Source organism: Pelodiscus sinensis, chromosome 11 (genome assembly GCF_052426305.1).
Source record: "Pelodiscus sinensis isolate ZL-2025 chromosome 11, ASM5242630v1, whole genome shotgun sequence".
Lineage (NCBI taxonomy): Eukaryota > Metazoa > Chordata > Testudines > Trionychidae > Pelodiscus > Pelodiscus sinensis.
In genome coordinates, this window is record NC_143062.1 from 49,751,400 (window position 1) to 49,773,661 (window position 22,262).

At 39.7% G+C, this 22,262-nt stretch overlaps 1 protein-coding gene across 12 annotated transcripts in view; it reads left to right on the top strand.

Moving 5' to 3' along the window:
* FHIT (fragile histidine triad diadenosine triphosphatase) overlaps positions 1-22,262 on the top strand; it is a 1,114,957-nt gene that overhangs the window by 54,892 nt on the left and 1,037,803 nt on the right. For 4 of the 12 annotated variants that reach the window (XM_089781282.1, XM_075938441.2, XM_075938443.2 and 1 more), the window contains one exon: positions 13,614-13,696. The exons of the other annotated variants lie outside the window; for them this stretch is intronic. The gene's annotated coding sequence lies outside the window, so the exon portion shown is untranslated. The remainder of the gene's footprint in view (positions 1-13,613; positions 13,697-22,262) is intronic. 12 annotated transcript variants of the gene reach the window in all.

The following is a 22,262-nucleotide window of genomic DNA, read 5'->3' on the forward strand; positions in this document are numbered from 1 at the left end:
AATTGTTTTATTTTTTTCCCCTCAGCAAAAGAAACCTGACATATGACATGTAGTTATCTGTATTGTAAAGCTTTCAACAAGTAAATTAATATGTGTGCAAGTGTAACCTGGAAAAGAAGGAAAGCTATGAGATTTAATTACTGAATCTTATATACGGTGTCCTTTGGCAAGGAATATTTTTTGGAGGGGACCAAAGATAAATGAGAGTTCTGCAAAATGTTGCCCTTTTCTCAGACTTTTCTACCCATTGAATCCTGCATGTCCATATGCAGAAGAAAGTGGGAAAGAACTTGGGATTAAAAATTTAATTAAGTTGTGTGCATGTGTTTTGCATTTAAAACTGAATCATATGCATTTAAGATTTGCCCTTGTGCCCAGCTTTGAACCTGTGGCCTTTTAATTCTAATTAATATTCAATTATTTAAAATACTTTCCCCCATCATTGTGATCCTTTCAAATACATATGGTAAATACAGACACGTTTCCTGTATTTTAAATAGCACTGTAATTGAAATAGTGATTTTGCTAAAACCACAGCAATTTACAGTATTTTAACATATTACCACAATTTTATTTGTGCACCACAGTAATCAGTGCTGGTACCTCAGCTTTTGTTGGTTAAGTGCAGTTGACGAGCCAGTATAAGGAGCACTAAGTGTAATTTGTAAGTCTCAAATCTAATAGATTTTTTCCATTTTTACTTTCTCTTGGGGATCCGCAGGACTTTACTTATCAGGATACAATGTTAAGATTTTTTTTTTAAAAGAATTGTTTTAGTAACGCGCTTAACCTGTTGCCCCTCGAAACAATGAAGAGTAGCTATTGCATCTTAAGCCAGCATATCTCTGCTTCTGAGTGGGGTATGCAGTAGGAGAGCGGACACATGGCACTTTCTAGTCTTATGCCCCTATATCAGTTCTGGCACAGGGCCAGTCCTTGCCATCAAAGAATTCAGGAACTGCTCCAGGCTAGCACCTAACACCGTGTTAGCTTCCCTTTGAGAGGCGGACACTATGCAGCATGGAGCACATTGTGCATTGTTCCAGTGGTGAAACTCTAGTTATATTCCAGGGCATGGTTCCTGAGGGAATTCCTGTGTTTCTGGAAGACTATGCAAGGGTATAGTGCCAATGCACTGACTGAGGGCTTGTAAAACATGCATCTGACGAAGGGGGTCTTTGCCCATGAAAGCGTATGCTCCAACACTTCGATTAGTCTATAAGGTGCCACAGGACTCCTCGCCGCTTTTATAATTCTTTAAGTAACAAATAGTTGAGTTTGAGGTGGGGATAACAAATGAGCCTATCCAGCCAAAAAAACCCTATACAACTACAAAGCTGTGAAGGGTTGGTTTATTTCCCAGATTGTGCACTCATGGAGGCTGCTAGCTATTTAACTTGGAGGCAGGGGGAGGATGTCCATTATGCATCTTCATATAGTGCCAGTTTCAAGATTAGCCCTAATCCATCTAAAGGGAATCGTTCTAGCAACTGGTTTTCATAGACCGATATGCCAGTATGCAGTCTCCTGGGCCAAGTGTGGCCTGGGAACTGGTGTAAAACTTTCTAGTTAGGACCTGAAGTTGAATTTTCTGTCAGCAAACCAAATCAGTTTAAAAAATTGCATAGGATGATATTTATCTGTTGCTGACTAAGGGTACATTTTTTAAAACTGCCTACATGATTTACACACCTAAGTTCCAATTTCAGAAGAGATGTGGGAGCATAAGTCCCTTTGACTTTCAGTGGACTCACTAGTGCTGATGGGCCAGATTTAGTAAAGGTATTTATGTGTCTAAAGATTCAGTAAGGTGCCCGAGGGGATTGTCAAAAACTGCTAGATACTTTTGTACATGTGCCCCTAAAGTACCTTTCAAAATGTGACAGGCTCCTAAATCACTTAGATTCTTAGGCAAACTTTAGCCTAAATAAATTTTCTTTTGTATAATTAAGACACTCTGTGTGGAATCACTGGTGGATGGTTTGCACCCTTTCACTAAATTGAACCTAAAATGTGTAGTTTCTGAATCTTGCTTTCTCATATGCTATTCATTTAGTCTTGTTTCCCTACTGGTCGAATCCGGTAGCAAGAGTTGCAGATTTCACTCTTTTAAGTGTGATTCTATACAGCTATAAATAGTGCTGTGTTTTAAAATGCCTACAGCCCCTGCCTAAACCATGATCTGATTTTTTTTCTTGCTTTCTGGGGACTTTCGTGATCCTTTATTATTGAGGCAAGTTTTTGTGTAGTGTAACTAAAGCTTGAAAATCTATCACATTGTTCTTAAAATTCATATCCCAGCATTTATGACAGTACCAAACTGATCCCATAATTCTCCACTGTAGAGGTTCAGTGCACTGACTCAGGAGTGTATTGAGCCAACATGACAGGAAAATATATCATTTTTCACAACTAAAAAGAATGTGAAAGTTAAAATAATAGAAGCTCAGTGGAGGCTAAAACAAAGAAATATAATTTACAGCGTTACTTGTTTCTGCCTATTATACAGTTATTATCTCACTGAAGCTCTGCAGGTAATATAATTGCTTATATTAAAAAAATGTGTTTTGTTTTGTCACCTTCAGAGAACTCTTTGTCTGCAGACTTAATTAATTCAGCTCTCTCTTAAGCGTGTGCTTTACACAATGAGTATACTTTTAAGTAACTCTTAGGGTATAAGTATATGTTTGGAAACATATTTTGTTTGGAACCTTTACAGTGCATTTCAGAGGCATAGAAAAATGGTGGAGCCAAAGGCCCATGTGGCTTGTCAGATATTGTGTCCTATTATTAAAGAATAATAGGGGTTTTTAATGTTCTCATTAGAGACAACTGTCAGTACTCTTTCCATTGGTGAAAACAAAAAGCATTGTGTATGGAATATGCCATAAAAATAGCACACAAGTGACACGATAAATAAAAACAGACATTATTAACAATGCTCATTAGCAAATGTCACAGTTGGCTTTGAACTAGATTCCATACAGAAGTGTCTCATACATTATACTTTTTCAAAAGACTGTCATCTTTTTATTTTGATGAATAGACAATTGATAGTTTTTAAATAATTTTTTTGCCCTATTCCTTGAAATCCATGCTTGATAATCTATAGTTATAGTTAGTGGCAGCATCACAAAGGATTATTTTTGCTTAATGATTTATACTTTATTTCTAGATATGTTTGCACAGATCATTAAATTATTATTGGTGGTGCAAATATTTGTGTATGAATTCATCAAAATACTCTATGACAAAGCAAATTGTATAGTTTAAAGTAATCTTCCACAAACAGTTGGCTGGATGACTAATAAAATTATGTATGCATAAAATCATTTTTCCTGTAGAAGCCAAAATGCAGAATAATAGCTTGTCAAACTGTCATTTGCAAATGAGATCATAGATTTTGTAGTCCAAATTAGGTTGTGTTCTTTTTCTTTTTGTCAGGTCACATTCTAATAACCATATTGTGCATTAAACTCTGTGATTATCTGAACACTTGACAGATGGTAGACTATTAATTTGTATGTAGGAGACAGTGATTGCCAGTGCAGTAACAGTATTCAACAAAATATGAAATGTCAAAATTTACCTTTTTATGCTCTTGCTTTCCTTATTTTAGAAAGGTAATTTTTGAAGAACATATTTTTGTAGCTAAACATATGCTTCATTTTACTAGACTTTATTGTTTTTACTATCTGAAAATGAGGAAATTAACAGAAAAAAGCTATTGTTTACATTTGTTATCCACTTCATGTCTTTCAATGTGGTCAGGACAATAAGTAATTGTAGAGAACAAACGCCAACATTAAAGGAGAAGTGATGTTATATCTGCTTATTAGCCTGCAGTTGTGAGATGCAGTGTAGTAAATACAGTATGTTCATCTGTAGAAGACCTATATTATTCAGAATTATGAGAACTTTAAGAAAAATTGGTATTGGGAGGAATAAGAAAAAGGATTACTATAATAGAGTTCGATTTTATGTTATTTGAGTAGTAACTCATTATACCAGTAGTAAATTGATAACAGTATTAAAGAACTGTGGTACTGAAATGAGTAGTGTTAGTCAATACTAGCATCTATTTTAATAATGATTTGTATTTCTCGTTATTTATTTGTAAAGCACCTACAAGTATCTCAAGCATATTAATAGAAAACAAGAAATCTCTCTGCCCCTAAGCACTTGCAGTCTTAAACAATGGATTTGACAAACAATCAAGGATCCATCATGTGCCAGGAATGGGGAAAGGGTGAGAAGGGCCTGGAGTGAATAATAACTGACTGCATGGTAGCTCATGCAAGGTATTGGTAAATCACAGACATTCAGCAGTTTAATGGCTCTATTTATGAAGACAATACTGCAGAAGTATTTTAGGCTTTGTTTCAGCAAGGTGAGCGCGAAAGTTTGATGAATCCAAATAAAATGTGCCCCATGGAATAAGCATAGTTTTGTTTGTGAGAAGAGGTGGCGCTCTCCTGCCAGAATAGTAAGCACTCATTGTAGTATTTCCTTTTTAGCATATGTAATTCCTTGCATGTTCTAACACCCCTCTGAACATTGTGCAAGCACCGTTATTCTTCTTGGAAGTGAGTTTTAAAGCAACCTCTGGAAGAAATGTTTTCATATAAACTGGGACTCTTGTACTATGATTGGTACAGGGAAGTTGCTTTCAATTAGGACAGAGTAAGAGGTGGTTGGTGGAGTGGAGTTGAGGTAGAGAAAAGGCGGACGCTATTGATTGTGCGCAAATGACAAGCAGAGTCTGAGCTGGACGTCATTGTAAAGGAGCTGTGATAATACCATTTTGCAAAGAAAGGCTTAACCGGATAATGGAATAGGCTATTACTCTGAGTACCATTTAAAAAAAGGAGGGGCTATATTGCTCAGTCCCAATTCTGTAGCTCTGTTGCAATCATAAGATTTAAAAATGTACATTCAGTTTTCCTTTTTGAATGGTCTCTCTCAGCTTACTTTAATCCCCTACTGACATCTCAAACAATATTTATATGAACATTTCAGTCCAAAAAGTTGCAAATGTGAGACTATAAATAATCCCCATTTACTAAAGGTGGGTGGAGGTTAAAAGTTGCAAGAGGCTTCCAGAAATGCTGTATGCAAAGTGAGAGAACTGACTGCATATAAAAGCATGCAGTTTCTCTTTTTAAAAGCCTAAACATCAGGAATCCTATGAAGTGTTAGAGCATTCTGGGTATTGACATGCAAATAAATATATCAAGCATACCATTTTGCTTCGTAATTTCTATATCCTGTACTGCCACAACAAGCCTTTGTATGTGTTACTCCACTGTCAGTACTCTGAATTCCAGATAAAAAAGTGGATTTACTTATCACTTTTTCCTTAACAAATGAGAATTTTGTTATTGATCTCTTAGAATGTTGTAAGAGTTATCTTATTCTGCTAGCAGAAAATACCATTCAATATTAGGAAGGAGCTAAAAATAGCCTGGTAATTTTTCCTGTGACCTGATGGTCCTGCTGTTTCTTTATTAAAGATATGAATCTGGTGTTCCTATTCAGAGTCACACCTCAGAGAAATGACTGCAAGAATATGTTTGAGGCTTTGCATCTTCATAAAACTTATTAGCCATCCTTAAGAAATAACAGCTGAAATGTTGAGCGCCTTCCCCTTCCTTGTTTAAAAAAAAATGCTGAAAAAATTAGGAAATTGTTTCAATAGTCAAGACCCAGTGCATCTCTAATTGTTTCTCTGCTGATAGAGTATGTAATTTATTCTGTGTTTACCTGCACACCTCCCAGTTGTACAATGTGACCCAGATTCAGTATGTGTTCATAACTTTCATTAGGTAATGAATGACATACACTTATCATTAGAGTATGCTAATTAAACGAGAAAGTGACATTTCAAAGTAATGTTGCTCCCTGGTGTTTTAATGAAATACTACCTGGCTTATTTTTGTTTTAATTAACTAAAATGCCATGCCCGGTTTCAGCATCACATGATTCTTAGGTTAACTTTTCCTTCATTTTTTTTCCCATCTTGGAGCTTTTAAGATGAGCAATAAAAATATTTTGTCAAGTTTTGCATATGTTGGTGAGCAGTAATCAAACTATTTCCATTGATTAAAAAAGGGTGGGATACACTGAGGAGCATTGGTTTTCCTCCCTCCCCCAGGTTAATCCAAATGAATGCTTGTTTATATTATTAAGGCACTATTTCACAGACTGCAGAGGAGGTCTATGGATGGTGCATGTTGAAAAAATGATTGTAACTTTTTAAATGCACAAATTTATATCAGGCAGCTATGCTTTGCGAAGCTGTCACTGTATACCTTCCAAGTCAAGCCTGCCTTTTGGCTCAGCTGCAAATCAAAGGTGCCCTAATTGTCTTGATCGACTCACACATCTTTCTCAGCTAACTGTGTCTGAGTCCTACAACACAGCCTAGTCTTGCTTGAAACTGAGTCGTCATCCATATTTGATTCTCACTCTGAAAAGATAGTGTATGTTCCCTTGCATGTGCTACCTCCATTCCATTCCCACTACAATGCTGAAAGAGCATCTGTGACAGCAAATTGTTCTCCTCTCCTTCCAGTCAGCCTTCTCCATTGCTTTTCTCCATGATGCTTTTGGCTGAGCTGCCATCTGTGTTCCTTGCCTCAGCTGGTCTTCAGAGAGACATAGAACCAACATGGAAAATGGACTCTGAGTAGGAGAAACTGATAAAAAAAGGGAAGGAATATACCACTTTTCTGAAGCTATCAGTGAAGCCTGTTCAGAACCAACAACTATGACATACTTCATATCTTCCCAGCACAATAGCTGTCTGCCTCTAGCTGTGCTCAGAACTCAAATTGTGAGAAAGAAGGACTTGAAGAAGACATGTCATCAGGGTTTGGCCCTCCATCCTCTGCTGTCTTGAAGGCTACTATTTTAGATTGAGTGGGGCCAAGGAGCCTTTTCCTTGGGAGCTGTGTTCCTATCAAGCTCTATAAGAATTCTCCCCAGGAATCTGAGTCTCTTTTTTTTCTACCTCTTCCAGAATATTTTTCAGGTCTCTCTTTGCAGTACATGTAAGCAGACAGTGCCTTCATCTGCACTCCAGTGCTCCCTCTAATCTCAGTGTGGTATCAGAGAGTGAAATGGCTTCAGACTGTCTCTCCCATGCACTCTTGTTTCCCCTCTCCTTTCCTACAACATTAACTTTGGAGTATCTCAGAAGGAATGGGAATAGCATCTTTTTCCATAGTTAGATTTTGAAAGTCTTCTTCCCTGTGCAGCAAAAGATCTTGGAGGAAGGCACAAGGATTCCCATCCTTTTTCAGAGGATGTGAATCATGGGAGATGGGAAATGATTGCATAATGAGTACTGTGGAAAGGGAGTCCTAGTAGATCACAAACTATGATCAACACTCCTGTCATCTGAAGAAGTAGACTGTAACCACGACAGCTCATGATACAATCAACGTGTTTTGTTAGTCTTTACAGTGCTACTAGACTATTTGTTTTTTAACTTTAAACTATGAATTGACAGTGTTAACACTGTTGCAAAAAAACAAAATCAAAACCCAAACATAATTCTGGGATGTATTAGCAGGAGTGTTGTAAGCAACAAAACAAGAAATATTTTTTTCATGTTTCTCTGCACTGATTTGGCCTCAACTGGAATATTGTGTTAATTTTTGGGTGTCACATTTCAGGAACATACTGAAGAAAATCCAGAGGAGAGCAGCAAAAATAATTAAAGGTCTAGTAAATATGACCTATGAGGCAAGATCATAATCAATGAATGATTTCCCTTTATATTATGTAACAACATTTGGCATAAATAGAATGATCCTTTGCATGTTAATGTTCCTCTGTCTTTTAGATAATTAAGCTTCTCTTTCTAGTAGTCTCCGTGGGTACTCCATTCTGGGTACTGGTGTGTCCTCGCGCCGGTGACCAGAGACTTTTCTAGCAGTTTCTGCCGTGCCGCGCAGGTGCCATGGTGCCCTCTAGTGTCGTTGGAATTGTAGAGCGCGTGCGCAGCGCGGCTCCTCAGTTCCTTCTCTACCGTTCTCTGCAGCACATGGAGTCGACCGTTCTCCTTACTTCTGTTAAAAAAATAGTTAAATACACCGTTTTAATCCCTACTTACCTCATTATCCAAGTTTTTTAGCCCTATTCTCCTTCCCAGTCTAGTTTAAAAAAAAATTTTTTTTTCTCGTTGCGGCTTGCCGCTTTTCCCCAACCTCTCATGCCCGGCTCTCCAGGCTTCAAACATTGTGAGTCATGTCTGGATGCCATGCCCGCTTCGGACGGGCACTCGAAGTGTTTTAAGTGCTTTGGGGAGGCGCACCAGACTCAGAAGTGCCTGCACTGCTCCAAATTGACAGCGAGGGCGCGCCAAGACCGAGCCAATAGACTAAAGACTCTCTTATACAAGAAGTCCCTACGTCCTTCCTCAGAGGACTCTCCTACGACTTCTAGACCACCTCAACTGAGTAAGGGTATGGAGAAAAGTCAACTGCCAGCCCACTCTGCCTCCACGACCTCCAAAACTGGTCTGTCTCCGACTCCATCCCTATCCTCGGCACCGTCAGTGGTACAGGTCAGCACCGAGCATAGGCTGGGAAGCTCCGGTGCGGAAGGCCCATGCTGACAAACCTTCGCCAACTGCTCCGGTGCCTGAACAAGCCTCAGCACCATCAACACTCCCGCTGGTTGCACCACCACTACCCAACCCACATCGCCCCACACCGTCTCAGAGGCGAGAGTGGTACCGATCCCTGGTGTGGAGCCACACCACCTCGGCACCGCTGTCCCCGGGTTCCTCTATCCGCTCTGTGAGGTCTCACCGCTCTTTGGTCGCTTCACGCTCTATCAGTGACATCGGTATCAAATTGAGGAGCAGGTTTTCATCGCAACACTCTAGCCCGGCACATAGACCTCCATCCTGGCAGCTGGCTCCTGTTCAATATGCATACCCTACCCCTCCGCATCCACGGTATGCTCAACAGTATGGCTACCCACCTCCACCATATACCACTCAATGGCAACCCTGGGAGCCACGTCTGAAGAAGAGTCACCACCGGCCCTCTTCCACTATTTCCAGGCCACCTCCTCCCTCGCCTCCTGCTACTGCATCTGCCACTGAACCGAATTCTCCAGCCCCCTTGGAGGCACACGACTCTCTCTCTCTCTAGAGGGCACCATGGCGCCTGCGCGGCGCGGCAGAAACTGCTAGAAAAGTCTCCAGTCGCCGGTGCGAGGACACACCAGCACCCAGAGTGGAGCACCCCCGGGGACATATCTCGAAGAACCACCGTTACTGCACAAGGTGAGTAACTTTCTTGCTATAAAATACTTTCCTGTAGCTATCCAGCTCTAGTGTACAGTGGGAGTTTTATTTGCATTTCTAGGGTAGAAAGCGTCAAAGTATTGCACTGTTATTTGGGTGGCAGTGAAAAGCAAATGGAGCCAGGCTCTGAATTGTGCTTTAGAAAGTAACATTGCATTGCAGGGCATACTTTGCTCAGGAAATCATTTACCACCAGTGGCTTCCAAACTGCATAAAAGCAATGTCATCAATATAAGCAGCTAATTTTTGCAAGAGTGGTGTTTTCATCAGTGCATGCTAGCTCTGAAGCTTAATTTTCTTTAGCTTTGAGATGGTTAGATAATCACGTAGTAGAGGTGCATGCACAAGACTTTCAGAAATTAAAAAGGAGGCAGGTGTATTCCAAAATCAATACTCTTATCTAAATGTGTCCTGGCTTTTGAGAGAATAAAGGAGATCATTTATTCAGAGTCTTGGATGGTTGTGACACTTTGAAGGAACTGAAGATTAGTGTAGTGTAGAATGACGCATATGCTATAGTACAGTAATGCTTCATCTTACCCCTTCCTTTAGGACCATAGAATTTGTGTAGCTCACAGCAGATTTAAACATTGCTTCTTTTTAGACAGAGGACGTTGTTCATTTACAAAACAATTGAAATATTGATGCTATTAAACACAAGTAAACCTTATGAAATACTTCATTTATGATAATATAATAAGATGTAAGTTGAGGATAATTCTATGCGTATAAAATTACTTATTGCTTTAAAAATCTATGATCTATGATCATTTTTACCCATTTGATAACATACCAAGTTTATTATTCAGTCCAAGATGGAAACTTCTATCAAAGAATAATAAATTGTTTCCCATTTACATTTCTGATATTTATTCTTTGTTCAGTATAATATTAATTACTTGAAAACTACAATTTTAGAGATTTTATTGTTACCCAATGTGTTCGAAATTAAAGTACAGGTTGAACCTCTCTAGTCTGGCACTCTCTGGTCTGGCAAAATCCATGATGATTTTAATTAGCTGGATGTCCACTTATCATGAGTCTGACCAAGTTTGCTGCAGTCCCATAAAATTTGGTTACAGCCATCAGCCTTGACTCTCAGTGCTCTGTGCTGTTATTTAACTCTAATTTAGCCCAAACTAGCTTCTAAGAGTTCCATAAGCAGTGGAAGTGCAGGTAATGCTGATATACAATATTGATTTCCTGTGGCTTGGCAAATTCTCTGGTTCCACATTGGTCAGATCCCAAGGGTGCTGAACCAGAGAGCTTCAACCTGTAGCAAAATAAAAAAAAAGATCCTATTGCATCATAATTTGTGTTTAGAAAGAGCACCTTTTTAGGAAAGAGGTGAATGTAATCCTTCCCAGTGTCCTTAAACTAGGCTCTGCCTCATGCTGTCTCCTGACTTTATACATAGTCAGACAGCTGATGGATCACATCTCAAATTCCAGCTGAAAATCGTATAATACAAAATCTATAACTGGATCATTAAAAAGAGGTTGATATTGTTTTTGTGGCCCCACCCAGGGTCTTTGTTTTCTCTGTCTATAAATAGAAACATTTTTTGAGTCATGACAGAATGACGTCACCATGTCATCTGTGTCCACATGCTTGGGTGGTAGGCATTGGCAGTGAGAGCTCAGACGGGAAAGGCAATCCCAGCCCTGCCCCTTCTGCCCAAGGCCTCGCCCACTCCCTGCCCAGTCCTCTGGTGGCCACATGGAGAGCTGGGGCTACTGCGCTGCGAACCCAGCCTGGCCCTCCCTTTCCCTCGCTTCTCCAGCAGCTGAGGGGAAAACTGGGGCTGCCACATCGTGGCTTAGGACTTCCATGGTGGCTGGGGGAGATCCTGGGCTGCCACAGCCTCAGCACAGCTTGGCAGTCAGGGAGAGAGCCAGGGCTGGTGTGGCCTCATTCTGGCCCATTCCATTGTCCCAGGGTGGGAAAGCCAGGGCTACCACAGCCTCGGCTTGGCCTGCTGAGACCCTGTACACTCAGCCCCCTCACATACTCGCTCCAATGAGACCCTGCATCCCTAGTCCACTCATTCATACCCCCAGGCTGAGACCCCTGCACCCCCCCCCCCCCGCCGGCCAGATTCCTACCCCCAGAGAGAGGGGGTTGGCAAGTGTAGCAAGCAAGGGGTGCAGCCTCCTCGTATTAGTTAAACCATAAAAGCAGTAGAACAGTTTTGCTAGCACTAAAACTCCCGAGCTAGTGGTTTGAGAGCCTGCAATCCCCTCCAGTGAAGTCCCCCAACATGTGGCTCTGGTAAGTAGTATTTTTGCTGCACAGCTCTGTGCCTGTGTAACAATGCATAGAGGGGTCTAGTTGCTGTGCAGCCTTCTGCTGTAGGAGTTTTTGTAAAAGTACTGGCTAGGAGCCTAGTTGAGGACATGGGGAGAAGTATTATTCACAAGGAATACCGGAACTGGTGCACCCAAAATAACAACAGAATATAAAGGAACATGAGTCCTGAAGGATTTGTTTCTTTGTTCGATAAGAGATAAGGGAGTGGCAGGAGAAGGTAAATAAAATAGATAAAAGGAATGTAATCTAATAAAATCATATTTTAACATGCCTGTCACCTTAGTATTCAAAAGATTAGCAATTACGAAAAAGCAGGTAAAATGCCTTTTTCTCCACATTGATTCTGATATCTGCAGCACTTACCAGAAAGAGCAACTGTAACATCTTGGACTGAGATACTTGCATTCCAAATATTGGTAAGAAACTTCAGTAGAATACTCCTAGTAGAGCCTAAAAAAAAATTAAGTAAAATGTGGGATAAAATATGGACATTCAAATCATAATTGCTGCCTGATGCCTACGTCAAGTAGAGAATGTGAATGGTTATTTAATATTTGTAATTGTTCTAGACATGTTGTACCTATGTTTTTAATTCTGGTAGATAAGATTTACATCAACCATTTTTACTGGAATCTATTCCAGTAGCAGTATTGAAATCTAATACAGCTCTTTTAAAGTTTATTTTAATAGCTTTTCAATCTCCATTTGTTGAATTTGGTGTTTAAACAGATTAATTTGTATACATAATAGAGTATTTTAAATATTGCCATACACGTTATTACACTTGTTTGCAATTGAAAGCTTAATTAACAGAATGAACAGATTAAAAAAGTGGCTAAAATATGATCTTTTCCCATAGGTTCCCCCCAAAAGTCTTTTTTTCATCCTTAAACCAAATCTGTTCTCATTGAAATAATGAGTCATGTTAAATATGCTTTCCTTTATGTAAAACTATCTCCCCATAAATTACTTTCAGTATTGAGGCCAAATACAGGCTTTAAAAATGTACTGCATGAGTGACATACACTATTTATGTTAAATAACTTTCTGTAGGAAAAATTTATTTATTGAATTATAGAGGCCATCCCCAGCCTCAGTGCACTGAGGTTTGTGAAGGCTCAGTGGAATGCTGGAATTGTTCAAATGCAGTCTGTTGTGCAGCAACAGCATGGAAACTGTACAATATAGAACAAGAGTTTGCAAACTTTGGGTCTTGGGTTGTATGGGTAAGCTGGTAGCTGGTTGTGCGACACTATGTTTACCTGAGCATCCACAGATGTGGCCAATCACAGTGGCTGAGGTACACGTTTCCCAGCCAATGGGAGCTGCATGAAGAAGTGTGGCCAGAGCCACTACTTTCTGCAGCTTTCATTGGCCAGGACTGGCAAACCTCAGCCGCTGGGAGCAGCCATACCTGCGGATGCTCAGGTAAACGAAGCATCTTGCAGCCAGCTAGCAGCTTGCCCTTACAAGTTGTGGCCCAAACTTTGAAAACTCCGGAATAGAAGATAAGCACTTAGGACTCATGTGAAGTAGAAAATAACAGAAAATAAGAGCTGATGCTGATGAACAAGAAGTGGAATGCAATCTTCTAATGGTAGCAAACATGCAATGTAAAAAATTGTTTAAAACTGAATTTTAAATTGTTTTAGGATTATGTTGCATTTTAAAATGCTTTTAGAATCTGTTGAGACATTTATATCTGTTAAGACTCCATCAGAGTCACTCAAAGATACTAGTTATTTTGCAGAGATGTGTTGTAGGAGATTATCTAGATATGATATCCAGAAAAGAAAAATCCTTTTCTATAGCAATAGTTACCACATCTTCTAAAAACACATTTTCTCCTTGGGATGATTCCCTTTCTACTTTTCTTCTGAATCTCAGGCCTTTCAGTCTTTTCACCAGTGGCCACACATGAAGTAATACAGATCAGTGAATTTGTACCTGTTGTTGTTTTTTTTCTTTTTCAACCATCTAGGTCATGATGAATGATGGCTACAGAGTTTACTACTGAGAAGAGGGCACCAAGTCATAGTCTGTTTTACAGTTTACAGTCACATGGTAAGAAGTTTTGCCCTTTCAGAACTAGTTTGGGTTCTGAATTCAGGGGGTCTTGAGTGGACTTGTAGCCACTGGGGAAATAGTTGAAGAGAGCAGTTAAGAGGCTTTGTATTGCTGAAGGGACAGTGCATGTTTATTACAGTGTATACTGTGTCAGCTGACTCTGGTATCTGATAAATCTTCCACAAATGCATAGGATGCAATGTACTTCTGTGCAAAAATGTAGGAATGGGAGAGGATGAAGAGAAATAATATGCTGCTTTTGAGCCACTTAAATGATTTTTCCACATGACTCGTCTATTTTCAGATATACCTACAGTTAGTAAAATACTTCTTTCTACCTGCTAAAGAGTGGTGGTTTTTTTTTTAACTAAAGGTTAAGTTTCAAAACAGTGTTTAACATAAACTACTTAATACTTATTTAGTGTCTTCCATGTGAGGAGCCCAAAGCACTTCAAAAACATTAAAGAATTAAATCTCACTGTGAGGTAGGTGTAATCCCAATTTTACAGAGGTACACAGGGGTTAATTGATGTGCCAAAGGTCACTCAGGAATTCTGTGGTTGGATTAGAGATAGAAACCAAATGACCTGACACAGTCCTGTGCTAGTTACGCTAGATTATGCTTGCAAGACCATTTATTTGTGCTTTGAAAATCCTTTCATATTTTTTGTCATAAATTAATGGCTTATCTACACAAAAACATGTATGAAAATTACTGTATCAGTTTTATTTAATATCACAAATATAATAAACAAGCAAAATTGTATTTTCTTAGGAGTACCCTGTTTCAATTTAAATGGATGAAAAATTGATTTAAGCTAAACTGAAAGAGGGCACCCTTAATCCCATAATAAGTGCCCACATATAGTATTGTCCAAAATAACTAGAACTGTGAATTAAAGCCAGTGTAGTTAGTTTGGTTCCAGTTTCTGCATAGATGAGAGTTAATTTATATTTCTTAATAAAGATAAGCATAACAGCATATAATGAAAAAAATCAGTGGAATATTTATTTGACAGAAGATCATTTAGGGTGTCCGTCAACAAACAATCCTCTTTGTTCCCACTATAGAAACTATTGTATAGTGTGACCTCTTTTTACTAAAATAATTGATTCCTACTAACTTGTCCTGGCTCTCATTAATAGAAGGTATTATTTTATCAATAAGAATTTCTTCAGATCAAATATTGTTGGGTTTAGAGAAAATCCATTTACAGTAATCTTGCTGACTTGACTGAAAACAAAATAACTTCAGAAGAGTCTGTTGCTTCATTCATTGTAATACTGAAGATGCAATTAGGTGTCTACAAATACGGTGGATTTCCAGTTCTTTGGATAGATTAAAAAAGATTCTGTTTCTAATAACCTTACTACCAAACTTTCCCATCATAAGTGTGTGTTTTTCACAAACACCCCATTGTATTTCATGTCTCATTTGCTGTAAGCGAGAGTTACTTAACCCTCTCTTAGAGGAAATGTGGTTTGGATTGCAGGCTTTTGGATAGATTATTACTTTGAGGTCTCAGAATTGTCCCTATCAGTTTGGCTTTGGGGTCCTTCCTAACCAAATGGAGATTTGGGTTTGCTGCCTGCACTACTCATAAAAAGACGGGAGCCCCATCAGCTAGCTGGAGCACCAGAGAGTGCGTGATGCACTCACAGCCTGATCTCTTCTTAGTACCACCCATGTTTGGGGCATTCCACAGCACAGTGGTGGACGCTTGGCATCACAGATTTTTGTTTCTTGGAATTAGCAGGTGTGGATCCTGTGGAGCTGGCAAGGGCAGGAGCGGGTAGCAAGAAAGCTGTTGAGAGGGTTCAGTGGCCTAGTATGCTAAACTTTATGTGAAATTTTAATTTGATTGCCATCCCTAGTGGTTAGAGAAGTGGCTTGATACTGAAGAGATCTGGGATATGTTCCTTGCCCTGCCAGTGGCTTAACAGGCACCGTGATTTAGCCGCTTAATCTCTTTGCGCTATAGTTTCCCCATTTGAAAAATAGAGATACTTGTAAAATGCTTTGAAATGTTTGGATGAAAGGTTCTGTATCATGTGAAATATGGTTATTATAATATCAAATATTGGAAGCTTTTTGAAATTCAGTTACTTTATATTCTTATTTCAGTCTTAAAACTCAATCTAGTAAAGCCATGTTAAATGCAATTTTGTGTAATGAGTGATGCTGGGATTATGATTCATCACTCATTTTCTTAATTAGCAGCACTTGACTTTATTCACCAAAGCACCTGATTGAAAGCTGATATATTTTTTGCAGTTAAATAAAATAATGTTTGAGGGTATAAAGGTATTTTTGAAATGTCATACAACTTCTCCTCCCTGATTGCTCATTACCAGTAACACAACACCAATCTAGGGTGCACAATAGTGAGACAACCTGATCTTTTCTCAGAGCGTTGTTGCTGCTGTTGAGGTCATAGAATAAGCACATAACTAAGCACTAATGTTTTTAAACAGAAAAATCATGCACTGTGACATTCTCATCTAATTTAATTAAACTGGTTTCTGCAGCTTCAAATGCCACAAATCTATAACATCTGGGTTGATCTAATCTTCAAGAGACAGGCCATTTTCAGCAATAATGAACTTTTCAGTGTTACTTTCTGCTTCTAGTTTCATACTTCTCATGCCTTGTTCTTTCTCTGCCTTTGGCAATGGTAGTAGTTTGCTACTCACATTTTAATTTTCTTTTAAGCTCCATTTTTACTATTCCATTCCAAAATGGACATTGCTTCTAAGATAATTAGTAAGATAACACTTCTAGGATTGGCTTGTTGTTTTATGTTTGTATATTGCCTAGCACAATGGAGTCCCATGGGTTTCTAGATGCAACTGTAATACAAATAATACAAAAAAGGAATGAAAGGGACATAAATGTTTCTCATTTAGCTCAACTATTTTGATAGTTATTTTTGGGGCATCTCCAAAGATTTAGTACAACTATCCTTGCTAAATTTCAGCTTTTTCAAAAGCATGTTTGATAGGTTAGTTTACCAATGTTCACATCATGTTTCTTTGGACTGAGGAAAAAAGCTAGACTCAAAGAACAGTGGATTAGGAAGAAAATGCTTGTTCTTTCTGCCATTGAGACGAGAGAGAGAGAGAGAGAGAGAGAGAGAGACAGACTGGATTCTGTAGCTTTGTAGACCGGAGATGCAAAAACAATAAAACTATCAGATAAAAACTCCCTATACTTATCAACCTACTTTTCTCTGAATGCAGTGTGGGGGATGGAGCACATGGTGAAAAGCAACTGCACATAGTCAAAGTCGACAAAGGGAAATCTACTAATTAAGCCTTTCAGAACTATGTTGTAAATGTCTGGGGAGAGCCAGCCATGAGAACTCTCAGATTCTGGACAAATCTCAGAGGGCTTGCTGTGTTAGATATATCTTAAAAAACAATGAGGAGTCCAATGGCAACTTAATATCAGATTTATTTGGGCATAAGCTTATGTGAGTAAAAACCACTTCATCAGATTCATGAGAGTGGAAATTACAGAGGTGATTTGTAGGACCAGTGTTAAAAAGGCCAATTCAGTTAAGCTGGATATGACTCACTCTTAGGAGGTGATGGGGAGCTGTGGATACCAAGAGAGGGAAAATTGCTTTTAATAGAATCATAGAACACTAGAACTGGAAGGGACCTCGAGAGGTCATTGAGTCTAGTCCCCTGCCCTCACAGGACCCAGTACCATCTAGACTATCCCTAATAGATGTCTGTCTAACCTGTTCTTAAATATCTCCAGAGATGGAGATTCTATAACATCCTATGCAATTTATTCCTTCTACAATGAGGCATAGATCCTTAATAACAATTAAAACTTACGCTGAGAGAATATATGCAATGTAGATTGACGTCTAGGAAATAGTATTGCATATTTACTCTTTTACAATAAATGAGGCACAAACATATTGTACTTGGACATAGGGGATCTTGGTTTTCCCTTTCCATCCTTCTCTTATTGTGCAAATATGTTTGTAGCTACTGGAAGGAAAATGCAAATCATAATTTTTTTTAAAATCCTCAGCATAGAATCACAGGGAAGTTATGTAGTGTTGAATCTTCCTCCAAAACATGGTATATATTTTATCTAAATTGTCTTCAGCACTCCTGTATATTTAGAGCTACTGCTATATTGTCTTCATCAACAGCTCTGTCTTTTCAACATGAAAGCAGAATTTCCTTACATTAGCGTGTGGAGTTCAAAGGCTCTTTAGATTCAGGGTTTGAGTTTTCAGTGATACAAACAGCACAAGAATGTAGCAGCAACAATGTGGGCGGCATCTGGACTCTGGGTGTGGAGAAGTTTTGAAATAGTGAAACACTATATAGTGAACCCCAAATGCCCCTCTCTGCTGTGGTCTGATTTGAGTCGTCTTCTTTGTTTATAAATAAAAAATCAGCAGTTGAGACTGTAGGCGCTTTGTGTCTACTTAAGAACTTATCCACCCAAATTTCACCCAGGCACCATGATGTTGCTATATATTTTTGGTTTCCTTTCTGTAATACTCTGCAAAAATACATCTATAAGAGTGCCTAGAAAAATGACATAGTTTGTAAATAGTGTTTTAATATTAAATATAATACAAATTAAATATAGATTAGTGTACATAAATATTATAGTATATATAAATATTTGTTTTGGCAGCTTGCAATCAGAGACAGATGAATGCTTCCTCTACGCTGAAAGTATTTTCACAGGTGTACTTACATGTACTGTGCTGGTTCAGCTCATCCCCGTTTGAAATCAGAGTAGGTCATACTGGTGCAAGCTGTACTTTGCACTGGTATTCCACGTGAAGTAGGTGGTTGTATTGATATAGCTCAGTCAAGATAGCTGTTACAAAGCAAAAATCCCTAAAGTACAGTCGCTCTTCGCGTTACGAACGAGTTACGGACCAACACTTGGTCCATAACTCGAACTGTTCATAACTTGGATCCCATAGAGTTACATGGCGACTTGCACTGTTCGTAAGCACGGATCGCCGTTCTTAACTTGGATCCGCATTTACGACTGCTTTGGTCATAAGCGCGGATGGTCGTAAGTGGAGGTGGCCGTAAGTCGGGGAGTGGCTGTAGATAGCTTCTATATTTATGTTCAGTGAAAAGGACTTCCTTGTTTCATAAAGACTTGGGATGAGATCCAGACTCCATTGAAGTCAACAACAAAACTCCTGTTGACTTAACCTCATAGGGGCCAGGATTTTATTTCTGAGCTTTTTTATATAGCTTTTTGTAATGGGATTGATTATGTTGGAAATGCATTCAGTGGGTTAAATCCTGCCCCCAGCTAATGCATAAGGTCTCTCATGCAAACAGAAAGCAGAAGACCAGAAGTCTGAAGTACAGGATGTGTTGTTCATTTAGGTTAGTTCCAACCAATCACATTCATAGCTCCTCTACGTGCCGGCAGCATCTTTTCCCCCAGTGTTCCGTTTCTAGCTCTGATACTGCAGAGCGTTTACCCCATTTCTCCCTTCTCAGCTTAGATGCCTCAGAGTCTTACCTGTGTCCCCATACTCCATTCACATTCTCCACCTTCTCCTTCTTAGCTGGCCCATATATACTTGCTGTGCACACCCCTAGTCCCACCTCTTATGAGAACGGCTATATTGGGTCAGACCAAAGGTCCATCTAGCCCAGTATTCTTTCTTCCTGTCTACGGGTACGTCTAGACTACATGCTGCTGGCGACAGAGGCATGTAGATTAGACTACCCGGCATAGGAAAATGAAGGAGGCATATCTGGGAGGTCGACAAATGCCTTTGATGTCGACTGCGGAGCGTCCAGACTACCACGCTGACCCGACAAACAGCTGATCGGCTCAGCGCGGCAGCCATGTAAATTTAAATGAAGCGGCGATTATTTAAATTGCTGCTTCATTTTCCTATGCCGGGTAGTCTAATCTACATGCCTCTGGCGACAGAGGCATGTAGTCTAGACGTACCCTAAGTGCCCAGAGGGAATGAATAGAACAGTTAATCATAAGTGATCCATCCCCTGTCATCCATTCCCAGCATCTGATAAACAGAGGCTAGGGACACCTTTCTTACTCATTCTAGCTAATAAGCACTGATGGACCTAATCTCCATGGATATTTCTGGTTCCTTTTTGTACCCTGTAAAAGTCTTGGTCTTCAATCATGAAATCCTCTGGCAAGGAGTTCCACAGGTAGACTATGTGTTGTGTGAAGAAATACTTCCTTTGTTTGTCTTAAAACTGCTAACTATTAATTTCATTTGGTGACCCCTAGTTCTTATATTATGGGAACAGGTAAATAACTTTTCCTTGTTTACTCTCTCCACACCAGTCATGATTTTATAGATCTCTATCATATCCCCCCACCCATTTTTCAGCTCCTCTTTTCCAAGCTGAAAAGTCCCACTCTTCATATGGCAGCTGTTCCAAAACACCTAAAAATTTCTGTTGCCCTTTTCTGAACTTTTTCCAATACCAGCACATGTTTTTTGAGATGAAGTGACCACATCTGTATGCAGTATTCAAGATGGATTTATACAGAGGCAATAAGATCTGAGGCCACATCTGGAGTATTGTGTCCAGTTCTGGTCCCCCCACTACAAAAAGGATGCGGACGCATTGGAGAGGGTCCAGCGGAGAGCAACCAAAATGATTAGGGGGCTGGAGCATATGACCTACGAGGAGAGGCTGAGAGACTTGGGTCTGTTTAGTCTGCAGAAGCGAAGAGTGAGGGGGGATTTGATAGCAGCCTTCAACTTCCTGAAGGAAGGTTCCAAAGAGGATGGAGAAAGGCTGTTCTCAGTAGTGATAGATGGCAGAACAAGGAGCAATGGTCTCAAGTTGTGGTGCGAGAGGTCCAGATTGGATATTAGGAAAAACTATTTTACTAGGGTAGTGAAGCATTGGAATGGGTTACCTACGGAAGTAGTGGAGTCTCCATCCCTAGAGGTATTTAAGTCTCGGCTTGACAAAGCCCTGGCCGGGTTGATTTAGATGGGATTGGTCCTGCCTAGAGCGGGGGGCTGGACTTGATGACCTTCTAGGGTCTCTTCCAGTTCTATGATTTTATGATAAGGGGATGGTTGGATGAAATAACATGATCTTGGTAACTAATTGACCATTCATTATCAGTTGGAAATAGGTCAGTGGAGGGATGATAGGAGTTGCTATAGGAAACTTTCTGGGTGTCTGGCTAGTGAGTCTTGCCCACATGCTCAGGGTTTAGCTGATCGCCATACTTGGGGTTGGGAAGGAATTTTCCTCCAGGGTAGATTGGCAGAGGCCCTGGAGGTTTTTTGCCTTCCTCTGTAGCATTGGGCACAGATCACAGCTGGAGGACTCTCTGCATGTTGGGGCCTTCAAAGTATTTGAAGGCTTCAATATCTGAGATATAGGTGAGAGGATTATTCTAAGAGGGGTGGGTTAGATTCTGTGGCCTGCACTGTGCAGGGGGTCAGACTAGATGATCATAATGGTCCCTTCTGACCTTAAAGTCTATGAGTCTATGAGATCCCATTTTTAATGATTCCTAACTTTGTTTGCTTTTTTGATTGCTGCTGCACATTGAGTGGATGTTGTCAAGGAACTATCCACAATGATTCCAAGATCTCTCTATTTGAGTGGTAATAGCTAATGTAGTCCCCATCATTTTCTACATATAGCTGGGATTATGTTTTCCAGTGTGTATTATTTTGCATATATCAACATTAAAATTCATTTGCCATTTTGTTGCTCAGTCACCTATTTTTGTGAGATCCTTTTGAAGCTCTTCACACTCTGCTTTGGCCTTAACTATCTTGAGCAGTTTTGTATCATCTGAAAATTTTGCCACCTCACTGTTTACCCCTTTCTCTAGATCGTCCATGAATATATTGAATAGGATTGGCCCCTGTATAGACCCCTGCGGGACACTACTAGTTACCTCTCTTCATTCTGAAAACTTATGGTTATCTTCTGTTTTGAGGGGGTCATGAGTTTGGGGTCTTCATCTCACCTCTCTTGTGTTGCATCGGAAGGATAAGAAATGAGGTTGTGTTCTCTCTTCCTGTTATACTAACAAGCCCTTCTGACCTGGAAGAAGCAACACACACACACTGTTTGTGTCCTTTGTTCGCGCGTACTAATATGAGATATAAACATATAAAAAAATCAAACCCAAAACTTTATCTTAGGCTGCCATACAAGCCTATATCCCAGGGGTGGGCAATCATTTTTGAAAGGGGTCCACTTTGCGAATTTCTGAAGTGGTCACGGGCTGTCCCTGGAAGGGTGAGGCTTTGGGCTGAAGGGGCTGGGCCACAAGACTTCAAGTTGCACTATATTGTATATGGACATGAAGAAGAGGTATTTCCTGCCCCTCTTCTTCGATAGCTACCAATGTGAATAATTATTACCAAATTATTCCATGATTTAAAAAAGCAGCCACTTTCCTACTGCTATATCCATTGTTTGTGTCCAGTTCTGGGCACTGCATTTCAAGAAAGATGTGGAGAGGGTCCAGAGAAGAGCAACAAGAATGATTAAAGGTCTAGAGAATATGACCTATGAGGGAAGGCTAAAGGAA